At 41.0% G+C, this 22,912-nt stretch overlaps 1 pseudogene; it reads left to right on the top strand.

Moving 5' to 3' along the window:
• The first annotated feature begins 22,073 nt into the window (after nt 1–22,073).
• Nucleotides 22,074–22,321, top strand: LOC118843309 (annotated as a pseudogene).
• Nucleotides 22,322–22,912: the final 591 nt, after the last annotated feature.

A 22,912-nucleotide genomic window follows, 5' to 3' on the forward strand; every position in this document is an offset into this window, starting at 1 on the left:
TGTTCTGGCCCTACATGCCCCTCGACCCATCGGGTCACGGGCATCAAGGATCTGTTGTTTGAACACTCCCTCTCTGGCCCTGCCCCCTTGTTGGGAAGGGACCTGATGGTGAAATTAGGGAGCCAATTTTCTCTAGTTAAACCTCGCAGGTCTCTTTTCCCTCTGCTCACCAGACCTCCCCCAGAAGTGTGGGAGACAGTCAAGCCAGTTGTTTGGGATCAGAGTATTCCTGGCAAAGCTGCTCAGGCCACCCCTGTCCTTAGTCGCCTCAGAGAGTCTGATGTGTTCCCCAATTGCTATCAATATCCAATTAAACCCAAGGCCTGGGAGGGACTGCAACCATTAATTGAAAGATCCCTTAAGCATAAAATCCTTGTCCCTTGTCAATCTCCTTGCAACATTCCAATCCTTCCCATAAGGAAGCCTAACGGAGAATACAGAATGGTTCTAGATCTCACGGCTGTTAATGAAGCTGTTATTGCTATGCATTGCCACAACCCATGTTGGGGTACCCAATGGTTTTCCACCCTAGGCCTAAAAGATGCCTTTTTCTGTATACCTTGGCACACAGACCTTTTTTCTTTCAATCAAATCAGTAAAGAATAAGGAGGCTACATCATTCATCCCCCAGCATTTCTCTGGCTCCCATCAGCCAGCAAGGTATAACAGTCAATTAAAACCACAAGTGATTTGTTTTATGCTGATAGACAATTCAATCAACCAGTGATACTGGTTAATAGAAAATTTCTATAATCTTATGTGCCCCAGAAGAACAAAATTCTTGAATGAGTCCCTGGCGAAAGCAGTTGGTAAAATGTACGATTTTCTGAATGTACAAGATATTGTTAATTATGAAAATTCCAAATTGATGTAAGCACCAGCAACTGGCACTTTACATCCTCTCAAATCATAAACTCGTATAATCTTAGTAGTCAAACAGATGTTAGAGATTATCTAGTCCAATCCCTTCCTTTGATTTTACAAGGTCACATAGCAAATCAGTGGCAAACACTGGGGTCATCTGACTCCCAGGTCAGGGCTCTTTCCACGTTACACCGTACTGCTTCCTGTCCTGTCTCATATCATCTTTCTAATAAATACATTCAGTTTGTCAAGTGTAAATTCTAGTGTCAAGGATGATGCTATTGAGGATGATAAACAGTAGTAATAATTGCTGCCATTTATATAATAGCACATTATGACTTTCAGGATGCCTTAAATGCGTTATCTCATTTGTGTGCACAGGTGTGCCTGGAATGACCAATGAGTATCAGGAAGAGCCAGGGTTGCTCTTGGCAAGACAACAAGTTCTCTCTGAACCTTTGGTTCTCCCCGCTGGCCTCCAGGGACTGCTTGTTTGTTTGGAGTAGCCTCTTTTGCCCCTTGAGCTGGTCATCATCCTGACAGGCACATTTCTAAAGACAGCCCTCTTGGGGTTTGTTTATGGCATTCTGCAACTGTCCGGGATGGCTGTTTTCCGTTCCTAAGATTGCTTCTCCAAAAGCCTTGGAACTGCTTACCAAGTTCTTCCAATGATGTCACTCCCTTGTGACCTCAAATGGCCAGCATGACCTTGTGTGTCCATCCCTCCCCCCACCATGTCCCTCACCTTTCCAACCTTGTCCAATTTCAGTGGTGGGCATAGCTATATCAGCTAAAACAACACCCGATAAAACTTTTCTGTCGATAGTGGCCTCTCCCATTTCTTCTCTGGGCATTTAGCTCCTCAGGTCTTCTAGTAACATCTGCTGAGAAGCCTCCCCTGGGATAAGTGCCTGTCCTCTTCCTGGAATCAATTTAAAAATACATTTAATAGTTGGAGAGGATTTCTCTCCTTTTAACTTCTGAGATCATTGCCCCTGGGAACTGAATGACTTTCAGATTCCAGTGTGTAAGTTGTTTTCTTTAGATTGGTTTTTGTGTAAATGTTCTCCTACAAAATTGTTTCCATCCTTTAAGCAAACTTTCTTTCTTAAGTATTCAGTCAAACTGATTTCTACTAGCAGTTACTATTGCTACCCAGGACCCTCCCCTCTCTTCACTGTCATCAACTTCCCCTCTTCTCAATAAATCTAATTCAAAATGACCCTCTTGATCTTTAAAATCATTTCCCAACTTCCTATGAGTCTTCCCTTTCCCACTGTCTCCCCAGGGCTAAAAACTAAGGCAAGGCACACCTGGGTGGAACCCAGACAGTAGTTTTGCTGAGTAGAGTTCAATGATCCAAATGGCACCAGTAGAAGGGTGGAAGACAAACAATGCAAGGGCAAGAGGGTGGATGCTTTACAATACTTTAGAAGCATTTTAACACCATGTGATACAATGACATGGTAATATTTTTCTTTTCTTTTTTGCGGAGGGGGGAAGGCAGGGCAATTGGGGTTAAGTGACTTGCCCAAGGTCACACAGCTAGTAAATGTGTCAAGTGTCTGAGGTCATATTTGAACTCAGGTCCCCCTGACTCCAGGGCCAGAGCTCTACTCACTGCACCACCTAGCTGCCCCTATTTTCTTATTTTTATTTTCAGTTTCAAATTCTCTTCTTCCCTCCACCCCTTCTCTACCCATTGAGAAGGAAAGAAATTCAATACCCTTAATATATATGAAGTCAATAGCATAGTCATCTTATGAGGAGACTATGTACCTTTTTTCTTAAGTTGAGTTCTCAAGCTCTTTTGGCAATAGTACCACAACACCATTTCTCTCTCATTGGTTCGCTCTGCCCAACCCTCTTACCTTCTCCTTTTGCTCCTGAATCTGGAAAAGACTTCATAGATAACCTAGTACAACCCCTTGACCCACAGATTCTAATCCTGTTTCTGTCACTATGAAACCTTGAGCAAGTCCATACCCTTCTCTGGGCCTAAATTGCCTTTTCTATAAAATGAGAGGATAGGGTCTAATGGTAACATTTCTATCCTCATCCATTCTATTTTGTATTGGTGTGCGAACTCCATGCCACTTCCGTGTCTCTAGGTTATGAAACCTTACCCTAAATCCCTCAGAGCAGGGGTGAAGCTTATAGACCCTTTCTCAGAATAATGTTTTTAAATGCATGAAATACATAAGGTTACAATAGAAACCAATTATAGTGAAATACAGTTATCAAAATGTTAAAAAGAATAACAATTTCATGGACCCCAGGATAAGAGCCCCTGTTCTAGATTAGGAACCATGATACCTCATTAAATCTTACCTCAGAGTTTTCATCTTTCAATGCATTCGAAGATTCAAAGTTTACTGAACAGACTTCTGGACTAGAATTCAGAAGACTTGGATTCAAGTCCCACCTCTGATAATTAATACCTATTTGAAGGTGAGCATGTCTGTTTATGACTCTCAGTTCCAGTTTCCTCACCTATAAAAAGAGATAAGAAAACTTGGAATGCCTACCTCATAGGACTATTGTGTTGAATACCTTTTGTAAATTGTAATGCATTCTATCAATGTGAGCTACCACTAGTCCTCTGATTGTTACTGGGGCCCTTCCCCAACAGTTTGTATTTATCCCATATTTCCATAGGCTCATAGACTCACAGACATCAGAGGCCATCTAATCCAACTATTTCATTTTACAAACATAATGGGGAGTCTGGCAAATGTGCCTCAGATGCAACTCTATGTGGAGGATGCTAAGGAGCTCCTCCCAGGAGAACTGGGACAATGTGTAAAGGAACTGACTTGGAGAGGCTGAGTATGAATAGACGGTCCAACACTTGTTCTGGCCCACTAACCACATGTTGAAAAAGAGGCTATTTGATTGCCTTTGGAGGCATTCAAAAAGGTCTGCTAGCTTCAGCAATTTTCCCTTTGCTGCCTTCATTTCTGAAGAAACTTGGCTCATTCACGACATGTAGTGAAGGGAATGGCATCTCTAGCCCTTGGGAGATATTAGAGAGAAGTCCAAGTCAAGGGCTGCAGCCAGGTCAGCATTACTGCCTGAAACACCAGGGAGTGGTCTTCAGGAGGAACTTTGGGTTCCTTGCCCAGTGGAAGCTGAGACAAGGATTCATCCTGCAGAGATGCCACTTTTGTACATGATCTTGGTTGGACCAGTGCTGTGTAGGAAGTTAGCTAAGCTGAACCTACTCCTCCCTCCACCACTGCTCCAAGACTTATGCAGATCTTGCCAAGCTAGAAAGGCTTTGAGCACATGTCCAGTGATTTGACTGAATCTCTGTCCTCCAGGAACCAGCCAAGATAAGTGCAGAGAGGCTCATTTCCAGAAGGCTGGACAACAGTGCACGGATCTTTTTTAGTTATGACAACTATCATGAAACTGCCAACTAAGGTTTGAAAAGGTTATGATCTGACTAATGTGGAAGTATGTTTAACATGACTGCACATATAACCTACATCAAATTGCTTGAGGAGGGGGACAAGGAGGGAGGGAGAAAAATTTGGAACTCAAAATCTTATAAAAAAATGACTGTTGAAAACTGAAGGAAAAAGAAAAACAGAAAAGATATGATGTGTGTAGATGGAACTGGCCACTGCAATGATGAAATCATGAATCATTTGAAGCAATATTATAATTAAAAGGATTACTGTATGGTAGAAAGGTCACTGAATCTGGAGCCAAGAAGTCATTTTCATCATGCTTTTGTCATTAATAAAGGCAGCTGGGTGGCACAGTGGATAGAGCACCTGGCCTGGAGTCAGAAAGACTCATCTTCCTGAGTTCAAATGTGGCCTCAGACACTTACTAGTTATGTGACCCTGGGCAAATCACTTAACCCTGTTTGCTTCAGTTTCCTCTGTAAAATGAACTGGAGAAGGAAATGGCAAACCATTCCAGTTTCGTTGCCAAGAAAACCCCAAAATGGGGTCACAAAGAGTCAGACACAACTAAAATGAGTAAATAGCAACTAAGGTGTGACTTTGGATAGTCACTTTCTCGGGGCTCCAGTTTCCTCCATCTATAGAGGGAAAAGATTTGACTAGATGTTCTCTGAGGTTCCTTCCAAACCTGCCACACTATTTTCTTCATTTAAAGGTCCCTTTACCATTCTGATATCCCATATCCTAAGGTCTTTTACCATTCTGGAATTCTATGATTTCTGTTTTAATGTCTGTTCTAGGTCTTACCATTCCATATTCCAAAATCTACCATTTCCAGGTCTACCATTCTCTGGTCTGTGGAGTCTATAAGGGGATGTTTTTCCTATCAATATGTCAGAAGTAAGCTCTGGACTCTGGAGGGAAACTTTTGTCAGCATTTCCCTTCTTCCCACTTCTGTGACTTTCATCTACTATAACCCCATCTTTTCCCTTAGCCCAGGAGGGCTGTCTCATTTGTTAAATTGTCAGTGTGGGCATTTATGCCTTAGAAACAGGGTTTGAGATATTTGATTTGTTGATTGTCCAGGCTTTAGAAAGTGATGGAGAAAAAGCTAATAATACAGATTAAACTTACAAGTGTGTTGTTGGTTCATTCCCTCCCACCCCCACCTCAAGCTAGTTGCTAAACATTTCCAGCATTTTGCCCTGTTTCTGCTACAGTGTAGACACCAACAGCAGGTATAATAATTTGTTTATTTATTCATTTGCTTATCTATTTATTTAAATTTAAAATTTAAGTTTGTTTTCAATTAATAAAACTTTTTCCCTCCTTCCTACCTTCTCCTCATTAAAAAAGAAAAGGAAAAACAAAGCCCTTGTAACAAATATGCCTAGTCAAGCAGAACTAATTCCTGCATTGTCCATATCTGAAAAATACATATCTCAGTCTACACCCTGAATCCCTCCCCTTTCTTAGGAGATAGGTGGCAGAACAGTATATTTAAAAGAGAAATGGCCCCTAAGCTTACTAAAGCACTGCCCATTTCCCCCATCTTCAACTTCTCCCTTTTCTTCAACATTAGAGGCAGTAGTACTCACTTGGTCCAGGGACATGTGAAGCAGGTGTGATGATAACAGTCCCGAATCCAGCAGAGCTGGGGTAATTACTCTCTCCTTCTCCCACTAAGAGGCTTTTCGCAGCTCTGAACCAACATACTTGTTCTAGGTTCAGTCCTGGAGGAGCCTGGTTTCATAAGGGAGAGTTATGTTCTTTTTCTCTAACTCTCTGATACTTTATTCCACCACCTGGAAGTCCTGAGGAAAAATCACTTATAACCTAGGTTTGGTCCTCATTTAGGGTCTCTCCCTCTCCCCTAAAAAGCTAGTGGGGATGGGTATAGAGCAAAAATCTATTCCACCGCACAAAAGAAATGAAAAACAAGACTAACAAGTAGAAATTGACCATTAAACCTTAATTAACTAGCAATAGTAATCACTGTTACACACCCCCAGGAGGCTGAGACTTAAACCATCACAGCATGAAGCATTTGTTAGAGGGCTGAATAGGCATTTCACTTTCACCTTGGCTCTGCACTGTCCAAATAAATCTTTCCAGGTCTGCATCTTCTGGCCAAGGCATTAGGCTCATCATTCCATCTGTGATTATCTTCTCTAGGAAGCACTGTAATTGTTGCTGGGGGTTCCTCCAAAAGTACAGTTGAGGACCTATGAACTCTCAACCCTTGAACTCACAAGTTTGCTTCCAAGGAAAGAACTATCTATCTTGGGATTTTTGCTCAGTCTTATATTCGGGAAAGAAACACAAAACAGAAGAGGCAGCTAGGACTTTAAGATCTAGTTTTAAGATCACCTGAGCCAGCATATGTATTGGCTGCCATATGTGAGCAATTCATCTGTGCTACCTCAATAGAGGAGAATGAACTGCCCCTCCCCACTCCTCCACAGAGATGGTTGAGGGGTTCTAACACCCTCTGAAAATGGAAGAAAAAGACAGCACCAGAGAGTGGAGTCTCTCCCTTTAAGGTCCACTGAGTGGGCGACTTCAGAGACCAATCCTCTTTGACAGTGCCTCTTGCCTTGCAACCATGCAAAGCCATTATACTCCTCAGTGTGGCTGATTCCCATCACCAACCTTCTTGACTATTGTCTAGCCACTGGACTTCAGTGACTCTGGAGGAGAGAGTGAGATTGACTACCCTGCCTTACTCAAATCCACGTGCAAATCACCCTGGTGATATCATTGGTCCTCTTAATGAATGAAGGACAAAAAGCAAAACAATAATGGAAGAAAGACCCCTGGGTCCCCTCTGGCTACAGTAGACCATGGAGTCTCAGTGCTGAAGGATCTGGCACTTTGGAGTAATACAACAAAGTCTGGGTGGTCCCTTGATTCCCTCTTCTCCATTTTTGCCCTTCCCTCTTTCCCTTCCCCAGCTAATTGCTTCCACTCTGAGATGACCTTCCCTCTATTCTGATTATAGCTTGTGGGTACTTAGGTATTTACACGGTTGTCTCCCCAACTGGAATATAATCTCCGATGGCAGGGACTTCTTTCTGGTCTTTCTTTATACTCCTAGTACTTAGTATAGCGCTAAGATGTAGTTGGGGAAGGGATAAGCATTTATAGCGCATATGCTATAGCAAATATGACACTTTTGTCAGCATTTTCCTTCTTCCCACCTTTATGACTTTATGCAATACAATCCATCTTTTCTCTTGGTGTGTGTGTTGTGGGGGTAGTGCCAGAGCCGGCTATGTTTGCTATATTTTGTGCTGTGCCAAATGCTTATATATCCATACATGTGTGTACATATGTGTTTGTGTATGTATGTATATATATATATACATACATATATGTATATTTGTTGTGTGTTTATGCATCCCATACTTCTTAACCCCATTTGGGATTTTTTGGGCAAAGATGGTAGAGTGGTTTGCCATTTGCTTCTCCATTTCATTTTACAGATGAGGAAACTGAGGCAAACAGGGTTAAATGATTTGCCCAAGGTCACACAGCTAGTAAATGTCTGAAGCCAGATTTGAACTCAGATATTCCTGACTCCAAGTCTGGCACTCTATCCACTGTGCTACCTAGCTGAACCACATATAATTGCCATATATATATAAAATTGCTATGATGTACACAATTGTCATCATATATAAATTGCTAAGTTATAGATATAGATATACATATCCTACTATGCACCAGGCACTGTGCTAAATACCTTTTACAAATATTATCTCTAAGCAGGCATTTAATAAATGTCTGACTGATGATTGCTTCCTCCAACGTCTGAGAATATACTAGTTTCTTCATCTGTGAAATGACAGTATTAGCACTTCCATTACCTACCACACTGTGTGGGATGAAAGACCCTCACCAATTAAAAGCTAATAAAGAGCCATCTCAGGATGGGAACAGAAATAAATTGGGCATCCCCCGATAGAATGAATCCAGCAAGGGAGGCGCTTTACAAGGGGCAAGGCACCCATAATTATACCTAACACCAGAGAATTCCCACCCACCTCTGACCCTTCTCACCATTGGCTGGGAGGTGGGCTTACAATCTGAGTGCAAAAGCTAGACAAAGAACCAGGAAATTGAGGCACAGAAACTCCAATTCCCATTCCCTTAGTTAATGATTACAACTGAGGTGACATGTATAGATCTAAAGAAGGAGAATCGGATAAGGGGAGGGGGAGACCCTCTCCATTCTTTACAGTAGAGACAAACAGGTCATTATGACCCTGTTCTTACTGAGCAAATCTGCAAACCAGAACCAGAAGAAAGAACAAAAAGTTTCGGGGTAAACTTTCCCAGAGGCTGAGCCATCAGACTCTCATGGCCTCAGAATCTTCCCCTTCCCTATTTCTTGATTTTTAAACATTTCCCAGTACAGATATGAATAGATATGAATATTATACACATCTTCCCGTGTGAAGTCTTCACATTTCATTTATTTACCTCATACAATACCATGCTTTTGTGAGGAAAGTGCTTTGTAAGCTTTGAAGTGCTTTAGAAATATGAGTCAGTCTGATTATGGCCTATCTAATGGACAGTCAAGAGATAGGCCCAGTGAGGGAGAAGGGATGAAGGAGGTAGTGGGAAACAGCGTGAGATAGCTAGGACAAAAATCAAATTACAGAGCCCCTTGAAGGCTAGAGAGAGAAAGGATGAGCTTGATACAGCAAGTCCTAAATGTTACTGTAGGCTTTTTAATAGATAAGCAACATGTCGAATTCAGTGACCTTGTACTTAGCTTGTACAGTGTTAACAGGATTTTTACTAAGCCAGTCTCTTACCTGAGAATGCTTGGAGCCAAGGAAAGAGAGCTGGCTTCAGTCAGGAAGACAGGTTTGAGTCCTGCTTCTGACACATCTGGTTGGGTCACTCTTGGCAAGTCACTTCATCTATAAGTTGCTGAGAAGTTAGAAAGGGAGAGGTTCCTCATGAAGGAGTTCCCTATACCAGTAAAACCTTAGGCCCAGTTCCTGTTCCCACTAGATGCTGGGAGCTATTCTAGGTGCTGAGATATTTCTCCAATACTTGAACATTTTGTAATTCCTTTGGTGTGGGCACCCCTTCTACTGACATAGACTTCAATAGAGATCATCTTGATTCAGCAGATAGTATTTGAAAGGCATTGTGGTTTAAAAAGAATTCATCGCCTTGTACCCAAGCTGGTGATGAGCATCTCCAAACCTAGCTCCATTAAACTCTGAATGCCTATCCAAAGCTTGATCTTTTTGTAATCTGAAACTTTCCTACAACACGAGGAAAAGAGTGCATTGCTCCCCTTCAAAAAATGCTGAAGAGTCAAGTTTTGACTGTACAACCGAAAAAATAGAACTGAGAGATTCGCCACCATGGTTCTATGCTTTAGGAAGACCATAGGGCTTTCGGTTGGGCCTTAAGCTAGAAAAATTCTCTCTTCCTTTCCCTCCCCACCCCCACCCCCACCCCAAACACACACCCTCTGGGCACTTTCACTCTGAGACGTGAGGCAGGAAGTTCTCCCAGGCGGTTTTGGGTGGGGATTGTGAGCGGTAGACAAGCCCAGGCTTTGATCCACCTAAAGAATTTGCATTGGCCTAAAATGAAATCTACCTAACTCATCTATCTGCCCTCCTGCCTAAGAACATACTTCCTCTCTAGGGTATTGTCTGAATATCCCTCAGCTAGGAGAAAAAGAGCACAGGTGTGTCTACAGCAGAGAGGTTCCCATAGGTGTAGATAATACCTGGGACTCTTAAATGTTCTTAAAATTCAGAGAGCTTACACCTCCCTTATCTCCTTCTAGTCTCACAACCACCCTTTGAAGCAGATTATGCAAATATTATGTCCATTTTACAGATTAAGAAAATGGCACTGAGAAAGATGAATTGATTCCTTTTAAGTCACATAGCAAGGGCAGTTAGGTGTTGCAGTGGATTGAGTGCTGAGCCTGGAGTCAGGAAGACATGAGTTCAAATTCAACCTCAGATATTAGCTGTGTGACCCTGGGTAAGTTACAAATCAAGGCTTGATTTCTTGGTTTATTGACTTCTATGTTTGAATTTATTTTAAACTTAAATACAAAATAAGAAAAGAAAAAAAACATTGCCACGTACACGGAAAGGCAGAAGAGGATTCAATATAAAGCAATAAATTTCCATTTCAAGAAAATCTTATACAATAAATACTACACATTATTTTCAAACCTGCCCAGCTTTTCTTTGCTTCCTTGTATGTTTTCTTTTGTCCTCTGCTGTGCACCTTTAACATTTTTCCCCTTCCATCCCTTAACCCCAACCCCTCAGAAGGCTACAATTAAATATAGATATACATATATGTGTCTATGTACATAGACACATATAACACACATATATGTATGCATATACATAGATATCCATAAACATACACATATACACTCAAATGCATATACATGTGCATGCACACATACATACATAGTACAATACTGATGAGGGCACAGTCTTTGGGAACCCCCTTGAATCTGGGGTGCAGTCTCTGGGAGCCCCCTTGAATTCTCCTTGAGTCTTCCAACTGGATCTGGTCTTCCCCTGGGGCCATGGGCCTTGCGTTGTCATTGGGCCCAAATCTCTACCTAGCCTTGCCCTTTATTGTCCTGCTGCTTCCCACCCTTGATACTATTGATATCCATGCCTTCAGCTACTTCCCACCCTTAATCCCATTCTCTTGGTTCCTGGACTCTAACCTCACCTTGTCCTCCTTAGACTCCTCCTCAGGATCCTCCCTAAAGCCCTCCTCTAGTCACCTCAGACCACCCCTCAATCCCTCCTACAACCTTTGTGTATATAATCTCCATCTTGCCTCCATGAAGGTGCTCAGGTTCAATCTGGCTCAGTAGGTTGAATCTGGCCTGCTTGTGAAAACAGGCGTCACAAAGGGTGGGATTTCTTAAGACAACCCATTGTGGCGAATCCCTGATAAACTTTGTCTTTTCCCTTGGCTGAGAAGGCTTGAGTCGAATTCTTTCGGCAGGATCCAGTGTGTCGGTATTTTGGGGTCATGAGCACCCCTAGAAACCTATGTTTCCCTTGCCATCATAATTTTGATTAAAATTCTTCAATACCACATTATGCTTATTTCCACTTGTCATATATTTCTCTGAAGGTAGATGCATCTTCCTTCATAAGTCCAAGTCTTCATTTTTTTCTAAATCCACCAGTTTATCACTGCCTACACTACAAGAATATTCTGACCCAGTCACATTCTATCTGTGAGATTGTCTATGAGAGGTTTTCCCCCAGTTTTCTGCATTCCCTTTATTCTTGGCCATACAGGTTTTATTTATACAGGAAAATTTTAATTTAAAATAATCAAAATTATCCATTTTACACTTTAATATTACTTTCACCTTATAATATGGTTTAAGGTCTGATACTGCTGAATCTAGTTTCTTTACATCTTTTCCCCCATGGTTTCCTTAAGTTCTTGACCCTCTGCTCTTCCTAATGAACCCTGATTATTTTTTCTGACTCAGTAAGATAATTTTTAAGTAACTTAATTGGGATAGTATTACATAAATAGATTAGTTAGGTAAAAATATCATTTTTTTATTATATTAGCTTTACCTACTGAAGCATAGTAAATATTACTTCAATTATTTAGATGTAATGTTGTTTGTATAAAAGGTATTTCATGTTTATATTCTTATAGATAGTTCCTGTGTCTGTTTGACAGGTATAATCTCTTTCTTTATACTATATAGTTATTTTATGTGGTCTAAAACTATTGATTAATATGGCTGACACATAGTGCAGCTTCCTTATTTTTCTTTTTTGATTAAATCTGATTTTAGCTTTTACTTTGTCTGAGATCATGATTACTATCCCTGCTTTTTTACATAATAAGTTTTACTCCCGACCTTTATTTCATGTTTGTGTGTATGTCTCATTTTTATAGCATTTCCTAAAATATTCTTGAATTAAAGCATATTCTTGAATTCAAATTTTTAATTTGCTATCAATTTCCATTTTGTGGGTAAATTTGTCCCATTCACATTCTAAACTACAATTACTTGTATATTTTCCTCCTTCCTATTTTCTTCACTTATCCTTCTCATCCTATTCATATCCTTCCTCACTCCTCTATTTTACTTCTACCCATTACTTTGTCTTCCTATTCCTTAACCTATGCCCCCTCCAAGAATCTTTCCCTTATCTTCTCCCTCCACCCTATCCCCTTACCCTCTTATTTTTATACCCTTCTAGATATATGTTGTTTCCTCTTTATTCCATTCCCATTAATCTACACATCCTTCCACACATCTCCCTTATCCTTTCCCCCCTCCCTATCTCCTTGCCCTCTTATTTCTTTATGAATTTAGAAGATTTTTATACCCTTCTAGATAAGCATGTATTGCTCCCTTTAGTTTATTGACTTCTAGACTTAAGAATGTGCTTATTCTTGTTTAAAAAAAAAACACCCTGAGGAATTTATTTTAATTCTGTGTGTGTCTTTCTGTTTCAAGCATGTCTCTTGCAAACAACATATTGTTGGATTCTGGTTTATAATCCATTCTGCTATCTTCTTCCATTTTATGGGTGAGCTCATCCCATTCACATTCACAGTTATGATTACCAAATGTATATTTCCCTTTATCCTATTTTTTTCTGTTTATCCTGTTCTTTCTTTTTATCCTGTGCCTCCTCAAAAGTCTGTTTTGCTTCTGACCATTACTTCCCTTAATCCCCTCTCCATTTTATCATTCCCCCATATCTCTTATCCCCTTCTCTTATTTTCCTATTGAATCAGATAAATTTCTATATCAACAGACTCCCTCTTTGAACCAATTCTGATGAGAGTAAGTTTCAAACATTTCCTGCCACTCCCCCTCCCCATTATCCCCTCCATTGTAAAAACTCTTCCTTGCATGCCTCTTTTATGTGAGAAAATTTCCCCATTCTACCTCTCCCTTCCCCTTTCTCTCAGTGCATCCCTCTTTTTCACACTTTATTTTGAGGTCATCCCAATATCATCAACTCACACTTATGACCTCTGTCCTTCCAACTGCCCTAATAATGATAAAGTTCTTAGAAGTTACAAATGCCATCTTCCATATAAGAATGTAAACAGTTTAAACATATTAAGTCTCCTGTGATTTTTTTCATGTTTACCTTTTTATGCTTTTCTTGAGTTTTGTGTTTGAATGTCAAATTTTCTGTTCAGCTCTAGTGTTTTTATCAAGAATGCTTAAAAATCCTCTATTTTATTAAATGTCAGGTTTTTTCCCCCCAAAAGGATTATACTCAGTTTTGCTGGATAGGTAATTTTGGTTATAATCCTAATTCCTTTGCCTTCCAGGATATCAAATTCCAAGCCCTCTGATCCTTTAATATAGAAGCTGCTAACTCTTATGTAATCATGACTGTGGCTCCACAATATTTGAATTATTTCTTTGTGGCTGCTTGCAATATTTTGTTCTTGACCTGGGAGCTCTAGAATTTGGTTATAATATTCCTGAGAGTTTTCATATTGGGATGTCTTTGAGGAGGCAATTGGCAGATTCTTTCAATTATTACTTTACCCTCTGGATCTAAGATATGAGAGCAGTTTTCCTGAATAATTTCTTGAAATATGAAGTACTGGGTCTTTTTGTTTGTTTGTTTTGTCTTTGATTATGGCTTTCAGGTAGTCAAATAATTCTTAAATGATTTCTCCTGGCTCTGTTTTCCAGGACAGTTGTTTTTTCAATGAGATATTTAACATTTTCTTCTATTTTTTTCATTCTTTTGATTTTGTTTGATTGTTTCTTGATGTCTCATGAAGTCATTACATTCTACTTGCCCAATTCTAATTTTTAAGGAATTATTTTCTTCAGTGAGCTTTTGTACTTCTTTCTCCATTTAGCTAATTTTGCTTTTTAAGGAGTTTTTTTATTTAATAAATTTGTGTGCCTCTTTTTCCATTTCACCTATTCTGTTTTTTAAGGAATTCTTTTCTTTATTGAATTTTTGTTCCTCTTCTATTATTTGGCCAATTCTGTTTTTAAAGGTATTTTTTTCATATGTCTGTGTATGTCTCTTTAACCAAGCTGTTAATTCTCTTTCCATAATTTTTTTTGTATCATTCTCATTTCTTTTCTCAATTTTTCCTCTATCATCATCTCTTTCTTGAACTCTTCCAGGAATTCTTGTTGGGCTTGGATTCAATTAGCATTTTTTTTTAAGGCTTTGGTTGTAGGGCTTTTCACATTGTTGTCTTCTTCTAAGTTTGTGTTTTGTTCTTCCCTGCCACCATAGTAGCTTTTTATAGTCAAGTTCTTTTTTTGTTGTTTGCTCATTTTCCCACGCTATTTCTTGACTTTGAACTTTCTCTTAAAATTAGGCTCTGCTCACCAGGAGAGTGGGAAGGTACTGTCCCAAACTTCAGGTTTTTTTACGCTACTGTTTTCAGAGCTAGTTTTGAGGATCTGTAAGTTTTCAGTGCTTCTAAGGTGGTGTGATGCAAAGAAAGGTGTGATCACTGCTCTCCTGGTCTGAGTTTTGGTCTTTATTCAGGAAGGGCCCCCATTCCCCCACAGCCATAAGTGCTAGTGCTCCTCTTGGCCCTGGAACTGTGACCAGGTCCTGTGCTCTCCTGCAGCCACAAACACTAGCACTCTTCTCTGTCCAAGTTTACTAGACTGCCATGTGACTGACTAGAATCCCTGGAATTGTGACCCAGAACTGCATATTGGCAATAGAGTTGACAATCAGTGTCAGCTGCACCCAATGCCAGCAAAGGGTCCTCTGTAATCTTTTTCTGACCATCTGTCTGACCCCCTTACCACCTCTGAGCTAAGAGCTCTTGAAAGTGGCCTGCTACTGGTGCTGCTGCCATGTGCGGAGGCTAGGGAGAGGCCTCCACCCAGGTGTCACAGACCTCACCTGCCAAGGTTCTACATTGTCTTACACTGGAAGAATGTCTCACCTAGACCTTTAGTTGCCTCTTCTACTCCAAAATTTTGTTTGAAGCATTATTTGGAAGGGAATGTTGGGGGAGTTCCACTGGGTTGCTGCTTGTCCTCTGGTCCTCTGCCATCTTCACTCCTCTGCCCCCCAAGAAAGTGTTAATAAATAATAAACTTGAAAGTGTGTGTGCATAAATTTCCCTTCCCTCCTCCCCCCCTACTCCCAGCCAGGTGGTTAAATATATACCAACACACCCAAACACTTACCAGCATACCCCCTTATCTTAAGACGTTGGATACCTAGGTTGTAGAGTGTTAAATACAGCTCACCCAAAGCTGGGTTATCCCATGTTGGGAGGCAGAATTCTAACTAGAAAGGATTAAAGGACAAAGTGGGGGAAGGGGTAATTTCCCCATCTCCTTCACCCTCTATCTACCTGCCCCTCTATCTCTCCACTTTCCATCAGATAGGCAGAATGAATTTCTAGAAAACATGGCACATGAGCCCTGAAGCCCTTAGATACTATCTAGAGACCAAGGCAGTCATGTTACATAGGAACTTACAAATCCATGGAGGGAGAAGAAATGTGTCCACAATCACATGGCTCTTTAGGAAAGACCTATCTTTAAATTATTCATCACTAAATATATTTTCAGTTTTTGATTTTTTATTTACTTTTTAAAGTGACTTTAAATGACTATACACTGTTGCACTAGTTACCTGAAAGAAAAAAGATACTCCAACTCTTCATGCTTCCTTTTTTAACATGGCTACTGCAGAAAAAGCGACAGCAATCAAAAAAAAGTTGCTTTTATTTGCATGTGGCCCTGGATTGTTACCCCTCACCACCACCCCCTATTCCAAATGGTATATGTGCGTGCACACACACACACACACACACACACACACACACACACACCAGGGTCCCTTGACAGAAAAGTTCCCCAACTTGTCTGAGAGTCCAGTGTTTATGTACAGTATAAATTCCTTTCATTAGAGCCTGGGACCTGACTGGTCATGAGGGCCCTCTAGTGACTAGCCAGACACACATATTGTGGTATTCATTACAGGCAGAGCAAGCCCATTTTAACCATCTTGTTTACACATTTTATTTTTTGCTGGAAATTGGTGATGATGTGTTACAAAACCCAGCTGAAAGGAAGGGAGGAAATGAGTGTCTGGAAAAAATCAGAGTTTATTAGGACTAATTACTATCCTTGCCAAGCATTCACAGAACTAGACGGCCAGGTCTCTTCTGCAGTTAGCAGCTAGCATGTATGGCAGCAGGAACTCCTGAGGATTTCGTGGGTGCCCCGAATCATCAAAAAGTCATGTTGTCAGCATCACCATATCTGACCACAAGATCACAACAGGCTATGGAATATCTGGTAACTAATGATTATGCTTCCAATAAAGTCTTCTTTTTCTGTCACGTTATCCAGTATGGCAGTAGCTCAAAGCCTTCCAAGGCTATAATATGTCCCAGGGGTCTGGTATATCCTATGAAGACAGAAAACCCATGAGGCTAGGCTGTCAACAGACTGTGTGGTTTGTTGTCCAGACACCAGCTCCCTGGGATGTGAAGGGATTCATTGCCAGAGGACTGGTCACCATGTAATGAATCTATAACTCATCTAGACTATCTATCAAGGCAAGAGTGGAGGGGTAGGCATCCAAGTCTGTTGGGGGTTAGTGGAGGGGGTGGAAATCCATGAGGGATGTTAATCCACATGTTTTTTGTGGACTGGGCCTAACTCAGACCAGTCCTCTGGTAGTTTCAGTTTGATAATGGAATGAAAAGAGACTCTCCTAGATCATTCAACAGTGAACAAAAGGAGATTTATACAGCCTTAGCAGAAGGGCATCTAATTAGGGACAGGTTTTAAGGACAACTTGAGCTGATTGGCTGAATGAAGTTCTCTTGCCTAGGTTACTCATGGTTTTCCAGTCGAGCATCAGAAGATGTCTGAAGTTCCTTTTGGCTATTTTGACCTAAGGTGACCAGGAAGGGATATCAATTTTTTAAAAAAGCCTTTAGTACCTTGAGCCAATCAAGTCTCTAGGAAGTTTTTAATGCCTTTTATGGGAAAAAAAATGGCACCTAGGTGGCACAGTGGATAGAGTACCAGGCCTGCAGTCAGGAGGACCTGATTTCAAATCTGGCTTCAAACACTTACTAGTTTTGTGATCTTGGACAAGTCACTTAACCCTATTTATCTCAGTTTCTTCATCTGTAAAATGAGCTAGAAAAGGAAATGGCAAACCGTTCTAGCCACTTTGCCAAGAAAAACCCAAGTGGGGTCATGGAGAGTCTGAAATGGCTCAACAACAACATAGGAAAACTAGCCTAATTTGCCTGGGGAGCAGGGGTTAAAGTCTTGCTTCTGCCACAAATAGCACAAACACCAAAGGCAGAGGTAGAGCTAAGGGCCTCTCAGGCACCTTACAGCTGGAGATCCATGAGCCTCTTTTTTTTCTGGCAGTAACTAAAAAGTGAAGTAAATCACCACAACAGCCACTATCTTCTGCTAAACTAACATGAAATGACTTGGGATTTGCTCCAGGTGTTAACATCAATAGAAGTATCTTTCCTTGAGCCCCCCAACCCAGCTGCCACTCCCTTCTTTCAAGCGGAGTCTGGCCTGGAGACCTGCATCTCAAATGAGTTGCTTGAGACCAGCACTGCTTCAGCTGAGAAAGCAATTCGGAATGTCGTTGCCCCCTTCCACAACTACAAAATGAAAAAATGAAAGAAAAAAAAAGTAAATTTGGCGCTAGCCCTCCCCAGTGTTCCTCTGCACTCTCTTTCCACTGTTCCCTCTGGAGCACTCACTGAATTCTCCTGAAGACAGCTCATCTCTTGCCACCTTCTCCACGGCTGCTGCTCCTTCCCTCACACCCACTGAAGCCTAGGGCCAGAAGAAGAGTCGCATATCCTAGCTTCCCTATGCCACTTCCAGACCCTCCCTCCATCACTATCACTCAGCAGTCATCACCTCTTCTCCTTTAAGATTCACTCTCTCCTGTCAACATCATAACAATAATAGCTAACATTGATCTAGGCTTTAAGGATCGTACAATGCTTTATATATGTTATCTCATTTAACCCACATAACAATACCAAGATTGTTGTTGTTCAGTGGTTTCAGTCGTGTGCTACTGTTCATGACCCCATTTGGGGTTTTCTTGGCAAAGTTACTGGAGTAGATTGCCATTTCTTTCTCCATCTCATTTTCCAGATGAGGAAACTGAGGCAAGCAGGGGTAAGGGACTTGCCCAGGGTTACACAGCTAGGAAGTGTCTGAAGTGAGATTTGAACTCAGATCTTTCTGACACCAAGTCTGGTGCTCCATCCTAGATGTCATCTGTGGATACCCGTGACACCTAGCTGTCATCTATGGACCTCCAGGGCACTCGTTCTCCTCCCTAGGAAGTTTGATACCTGGTTCATAGTCTTTACCACAACTCTTGTCTTCTTCCGTAAGTCTAGACTCCTACTTTCTCAATTTCTTTGTCTCCAGTCTAACTTCAATCACATATGGGAGTGGTTGGTTATACGTGCCTTCTACACTGTCTCGCTCATTCTCACCCTAGGTGCTACAATTAAAGTTCTGAGGAGAGGGTCAGGCATAGAGCCTTAGGGCACTCCATTGGAGACCTCCTTCCATGTTGCTATTGAATTGTAATGACAAAAATCACTTATCATTGGAGTATTGAAATAACCAGCCTAGAGTTTGTGATTTCATGTGGAAATCCAAATATTATCTGATAGTCTGTTAGCACTGAAGGTAACTTGGGCCTTCATCTAGTCTAACTCTTTCATTAAATTATATTTAGTATTTATATAGCATTTTAAGATTTGCAAAGTGTTTTACATGCATTGTCTCCCAACAATCCTGGGAGATAGGTGCTATTATCCCCCCTTTTACAGATAAGGAAACTGAGGCAAGATTTGAACTCCAATTTTTTCTTGATTCTAAGTCTAGCACTCTATCCATTGAGTTGATTGATTAATTAAAGTGGCTTGCCCAAGGTTTTTCAGTGAGTTGAGGGAGTCAGTATTTCCTGACTCTCAGCCATTCCTGTGCTCCTCTGATCCATGAGTCCCTAGCCTGACCTTCATTTTATGAGAGATCATAGGCATGTTCACTTGACTTTTAGGTCAACTGACTCTCCTGACTTCCGAGGCCCTCACCAACATCTTTGCCCTTCATCCCCTTCCAGCTCTCCTTTATGCGTAGTCTTCTCCCATTTGAAAGTAAGCTTTAGTGCCTTACACATAGTAGGTAATAATAATGATAATTAATGTTTATAAAGTGCCTACTATGTGTCAGGCACTGCGCTAAGTGTTTTATAATTATTACCTCATACTTAATGAAGGTTTATGGATTCATTGATTGATGAAGGTACAGGCATGTGACCTTGTCATCTCCATTAGTGGTCCCTGCCTAGAACAATATTTTGGGGTTTATTTTCTCTTTTTGGTCTGAGCCTGTGATTTCATCAGCGTGATGAGTTTCCAAGTGAGGACACTCTCCCAAAGCAGCTTGGCAATTGCTCTGAAATCTCAGTCTTATAGAGGTGCCTAGGTCTAGGGCACTGAGAGGTTAATTGACTTCCCTAGGGTCACACAGACAATATATTAAACCCCAGTGCACTCTCTTCAAGTTGACAGCATTATAATTCTGTGTGTATTTGCATATCTGCCATCATCCACTGGAGATAATTCCTGGTGGAAATTGAATCCAGGTCTTCCCTGGCTGGCTCTTGAGGCCAGTCCCCAATCCACTAGACTACATGTCTTCTTGGGAGATTCAGTGCTGCTGATATTCAGTGGAGACAGGGAATGGCTGGCTGGGCAGGCTTGCCCAGACCCTATGCTATAAGCCCTTCTATTTCTGTCATTTCTATGAACAGGAACTCTCAACATTGAGCATCCTTGGGGTCTGTTGCTAAGGGGACCAGGTGCCATCTATACTCCCTACCTCACTGGGTTGTCATGGGAGAGCAAATGAGATAATGTAAGTAAAACACTTTGAAGCTGTTAAGTACTGCGCCAGTGCTAGGGAGCCAGTGTGGTTTGGTAGTAAGAGCCTTGAAATGGAAGTCAGGAGATACTGGCTAACTGCAATAAACAAACAAGGATGGGACTTAGTTTTTATAAACTGAAAAGAGTGGGACTGCATGAAGATTCAATCCCTTTTAATCTTGAAACAGTCTGACAGGTGACATTTGTGTTTGAGCAAATCCAATGCTAAGACTCAATATATCTTGTTGGATTTTTAAATATTTTTTTTAATCATCAAAAATCTGCTTTTTCTCTTTTAACACCACCACCACCACCACCACCACCAGTGGGAAAGAACAAAAAACAAAACCCTGCAACAAATATAAATATATATATATATATGTATATATGTGTGTGTATATATATATAATTGTTTAGTCAAGCAAAATGAAACCCTGCATTGACCACGTCAAAAAAAAATAATATATACATATGCCTCAATCTGTACTGTGAGTCTACCACATCTCTGTCAGGAAGAAGGTAATAGTTTCATCAGGAGTCCTCTGGAATCCTGGCTAGTCTTTGTGCTGATCAGAGTTCTTAACTCTTCCAAAGTTGTTCGTCTTTACAAAATTAATGTCATGTAAATTGTTCTGGTTCTGCTCTCTTTATTCAACTCATACAAGTCTTCCCAGGTTTCTCTGTAGCAATTAGAAAAGAAAATATGCTTCATTCTGAACACTGAGTCCATCAGCGTTCTCTCTCTGAAAGTGGATGACTGTCTATCATGAGTCCTTTGTAACTGTAGTTGACCATTGTTTTTATCAGAGTTATTAGTCTTTCTAGGTTGAGTATCTTCACAATGTTGCCATTACCGTATAAATTGTTCTCCTCATTCTGCTCACTTCATTTTGCATCAGTTCAGACAAGTCCTCCTAGACTTTTCTGAAACCCTCTCCATCTTTTCTCATAGCACAATAGTATTCCATTACAGTAATATACTGTAATTTGTTTAGTCCAGGATTAATGGGCATTTTTTCAATTTCCAGTTCTGCCACCAGTTGCTATAAATATTTTTGTACATATGGTGATGAGATTCAAATAGAGTGGTCAATAAGAAGCCCATTATCTCCAGTACCATTTAAAGCCACATTAGGAGACCATGAGATCCAAGTAGGCTTGTTGAGAAAATATCGAAACTAACAGGGGCCCCTCGGCCCTGGGCTGAGCAATGGAATAATGTCGTGCCTAGATATTCTTGAAACTCTGAACTACTGTCTCTGGTCACCTCATCTTCCCACCCACGACAGGTTTTACTCTTCCCTAGCCTCTCCAAGGTAGGGGGCATCCTCCTTACTGGGGCATCTTCCTTAATCAGAGGGCGTCCCCCTTAAGAAGGGGGACAGTGCATTTCCTTTAAGCTGGGGTCTCCCTTGATGGTAAGGACCTATCTCCCTTAAGCAGCCTTGTCCCTTGAAGGGGACCCTCGCCCTTGAGGAGCTGCCCCCTTTCTCTTTGGGGGCTGCCTCCTCTCCCTTAGAAGGCTACCATTCCCCCCTTAACCTGGGGTCTCCCTTCAGGGGTTGAGGAGCCTAGTTGTGTTACCCAAAATACATGCCTTTACTTGATTTGGAGACAGCCTGAGCCAATTCTTTTGAGATGACCTTGCACCCCAACCTTTTATGGTAACCCTAAATGTCATCATATGGGTCCTTTTCCATTTTCATTGATTTCTTTGGGGTGTAGAGTTATTGCTAGCAGTTATTGCTGGTTCAAAGGGTCATATGCGGAGTCTCCTGGGCTACGGTGGAGGTGGAAGTGTAGTTGTAGCCCGAGTCTTTCCGTGGCATATCCGGATTGCGAAGTGAATTGGCCGAGATGTTTCTGCAGTATTACCTCAACGAGCAAGGGGACCGGGTCTACACCCTAAAGAAAACAGACCCTGCAGACCTGTTCAGCTCACCCAGCCAGATTTTCCCCAGATGACAAGTACTCAAGACACCGTATCACTATCAAGAAGAGATTCAAGGTTCTCATAACCCAACAAGCACGATTGGTCCTCTGAATTACCAACCCACCAAGCAATGACAGCCACCAATGACACTGGCCCAAGAACCTTTCCCTACATCTTGGAGACCTCATTCAGGAAGAGCTCAAATCTTTGGCTCTCTTAACCCATTCTCACAACTTTAAAATTATTTCTTTTGTACACTTGATTTTTAGAGTCTCAATTTGCCTCTGTTCTCTGTATTTGGTAGCAATCAAGCTAAAATGAAAAGGCCTTAAGTTGCCACATCTTTTTGATCAATGTTGTAGGCTAGTAAAGCTGAAATGATTTAGAAAAAAAAAAGGGTCATATGCAAAATTTAATAGTTTTTTCGGTGTAGCTCTAAATTGCTTTCCAAAAGGCTGGACTAGCTCGTAGCCACCAACAATGCGTTAATGTATAGTTTTCCCACAGCCCTTTCAGCCTTTATCATTTTCCTTTTTTTTTATCTTAGCCAGTCTAATAGGTGTGAGGTGGTATAATGTGAAATTTTAAAGTTATTTTTGAAGCAATCTTTCACATAGTTGTTAATAATTTGAAAATCTTCTTTTGAGAATTGTTTGTTTATATCCTTTGACCTCTTATCTACTGGGCAATAGCTCTTGCTCTTAGATGTGTGCTAATTTTCTACATATA

Source organism: Trichosurus vulpecula, chromosome 3, assembly GCF_011100635.1.
Source record: "Trichosurus vulpecula isolate mTriVul1 chromosome 3, mTriVul1.pri, whole genome shotgun sequence".
NCBI classification, from domain to species: domain Eukaryota; kingdom Metazoa; phylum Chordata; class Mammalia; order Diprotodontia; family Phalangeridae; genus Trichosurus; species Trichosurus vulpecula.